General features: G+C 46.2%; 1 long non-coding RNA gene across 1 annotated transcript; it reads left to right on the top strand.

Moving 5' to 3' along the window:
• The first annotated feature begins 1,395 nt into the window (after positions 1-1,395).
• On the top strand, positions 1,396-2,438 carry LOC125524371. Its single transcript, XR_007290714.1, has 2 exons — positions 1,396-1,792; positions 1,879-2,438. It is a non-coding gene; the product is annotated as an uncharacterized LOC125524371 (long non-coding RNA).
• Positions 2,439-3,080: the final 642 nt, after the last annotated feature.

Here is a 3,080-nt window from a genome sequence, read left to right as displayed (position 1 = left end):
CGTTACTGTTGATGATGGGTATAGACGAACCTAGGCACCGAAAGCCGTCCTCAGAAACATCCATAATGAGCCCAGGCTCATCTACTCCCTAATTAATGAACTGTAAATTCGAAATAATAGTAAAAATAATCTTCTTTTTTTTTGCACCGAAGAAGCTCAAGTCTGCTAGGAGCCTACAAAGTTACATGGTGAAATGATATTTGAGGAGCTCTAGGCAAAAACAAAAAAAAAGGTCCTCAAAATATCTTTTTTCAAAGTTCCTTTGAGAACCGTTTTTTTGTCTAGAGCTCGTCGAATATCATGTGGCCATAGAATTTTGGAAGCTCCTAGCACACTCGAGCATCTTTGGTATTTTTCTATTTTCTGGAATTTACTGTTCACAGCTGGTGTAGATGAGCCTGGGCAAGAAAAGGCAGGTTAGTTTGAGAACAAGACATGTAGAGATTGAAACACTGTATTTAGTTGAAAATATGGCGCTGAACATTATGGTTCTCTAGCGCAACACCATGCCACATCTGACTACTGCAAACATGCTTGAGACGGTAGTAACACTAGTAGAAAAACGACTTTTAGTACTAGTTTGTAAGGACCTTTAGTACCGGTTCTGGAACCGGCACTAAAGAGTGGGGACTAAAGGTCCCCCCCTTTAGTCCTGGTTCAACACGAACCGGGATCAAAGCTTTAGTCCCGATTGGTAAGGATTTTTTAATTTTTATTTTTGAAATAAAGTAAAAACAGCCAATCTACTGGGTCGGCACGGTCGGCATACGGCTAGAAACCCAATTTCTAGTTGGGCCAGGATGCAGGCCCGTACGGCCCGGTAGGCCCCACGGGGCAGAAGACTTGCAATAGGCTCACAAAGGCCTGCTTAGAGAGGAGCTCGACACGGTAGCCGTGGCGGGGCTTATAAACCGGTGCGAGTTCCTCTCAACTAGCAAGGTGAGACTAAACATTGTGCACTGTGCGTGGCAGCGCACCACCTTTAGTACCGGTTGGTGGCTTCAACCGGTACTAAAGAGGGGTCTTTGGTACCGGTTGAAGCCACCAACCCGTACTAAAGGCCACCACCTCTTTAGTACCGGTTCGTGCCACGAACCGGTACTAAAGATTCGCCACGAATCGGTACTAATGAGCGCCGCCCGCCTGTCTATTGAAATCGGCACTAATGGTCACATTAATGTCGGTTCAATTACAAACCGGGACTAATAAGTTTTACATTAGACCCTTTTTCTAGTAGTGTAATGTACTCAGACATGTCGACCTTTGTCAGAGCTGGTGGTTGGCACTAGAGAGGTGGTGTTCCAGGCAGGGGCGGATCTGGGCCCCAGGCCAGGGGCGTGGCCTTTTTTTTAGTTATTACCTAGCCATAATTTTGAATGGGCCCGGGGCTTAGCCCAACTACACCAGGCCCAGGACAGCAGGACCCCTCGCCCCGACTCGCAGACCTAGCCACGCAAGGACGCACTAGTGCTAGTTCCTGCGTGCAGCGAGGCAGCCGCCACCGCCCGCCGGCGACTCCCCTCCTGTCTCCCGCCCTCCGCTCCGGCGACTCCCCTCCCGCGGTCCCGCCCTCCCTCCGCCGCTCAGCCGCACCCTCCGTCCTCCGCCGTTCGTCCGGCCGTCCCCTGCTTTTGCTGGCTGTTGCTCCACCGCCCGCCGCCTCGCCCTGCTGCTCCGGTGCTCGCCGGCTCGCTCTCCTGGCTCTGCTCCGGCCTCTCCTGGCTCCTGCAGTCCTACTCTCCGGCACGCCGTCTGCTGCCCATGCGGCCAGGCCCAGGATACTGGGTATTTGGTAATGGCTATTGTCTGCTGTTGATAGAATTTTTTTAATGATTGAACCTTTTTTATTTGCTATAATGTTTGGATTTGCTACTGCAGACTGCTTATGGTTGGTGCTGCTGTCAAACATTCAGTTGTATTCAAAATTTTTGGTGCAATTGAGCCATATTTGAGGTAGCTATAGCCTGATAGACGTTAATTTTTTCTGTCACGTCCGAAAGAAAAATTGTGCCCGGGGGTTGCTCCAATCCTGGATCCGCCACTTGTTCCAGGTCCAAATACCGCCTCATAGCCTGTCAGAGGAGGTCACCTCTAGTGGTGTGAATATCATTGAGACCATGTCTATCGTGGAATATGCTTCACAAGAGGTTTATTGTTCCACAGACCGAGGGCTTTTGCGCGTTGTTAAATGTAAATTACTCCCATGAACAACTTAGTTTTGGGTCAGTTAACTCTTTTAATGGTCTGGGAAAATTTGTGATTTGAGCTTCAGGCACGGATTGTTGAAAGGTGATATCTGGCTCAAACATGTTGGATTCTGATCTTGTAAGAAATTTTACTAGTGAAACCGGGAACATGTCTCTTCCTAGGAAAAGGGAGACAAATCCACATATGTAGACACTATTTAAGTTCTAAAATGTTAATCGGTTTTTACTGCATGTCAGCATCCAAGAAACACTTTTCGATTGGGACATTGATTTATATGATTGAAAATGCGGTACACACCTCTTTACAAAAACAATGCAGTATATGCATTCCATGTCGTTGGTTATATAAGTCCACCACCCATTTGAAATATATTGAAACACATATACATGAAACATGTTTATATTGTACACAGAAATGCAATGATTTGTAGTGAAAGAACTAAATGCAATGATTTATATCTTCCACCAAGAAAATATGTCCTGGAATTGTTTGGAAATAACTCATAAGTGTTCTCAAACAACCACGTACAACATTGTTTAAATACCTGTGAATTTTATAACTATATATATAGGGTCGAGACCAGTGAGCCTTATGTGGCTTCATGGGTTTCACCACTTTTCTCTCTTATTCCAAGTTACCACTAGCTTGCTCAAACGAAGCAACAAAATGGCAGCGGGCTAACTAGCAACTAGCAATGCACGGACATATGCACCATCCACATAAAGATACATATAGATAAGTGAGAATAGGAGACATCAGGAACTAGAGATGTGGGATGATGGAAACACGTATTGTTCTCTACATTTAGTCGCTTGGGTGCAAAAGCTTTCTCTCCTGAGACAGATGGGGCATTTGTCCTCTGTAGTCTAAGG

Source organism: Triticum urartu, chromosome 7, assembly GCF_003073215.2.
Source record: "Triticum urartu cultivar G1812 chromosome 7, Tu2.1, whole genome shotgun sequence".
In the NCBI taxonomy this organism is placed as follows: Eukaryota; Viridiplantae; Streptophyta; class Magnoliopsida; order Poales; family Poaceae; genus Triticum; species Triticum urartu.
The sequence above is the reverse complement of the archived record's forward strand: the minus strand, read 5'-3'. Positions and strand labels throughout refer to the sequence as shown.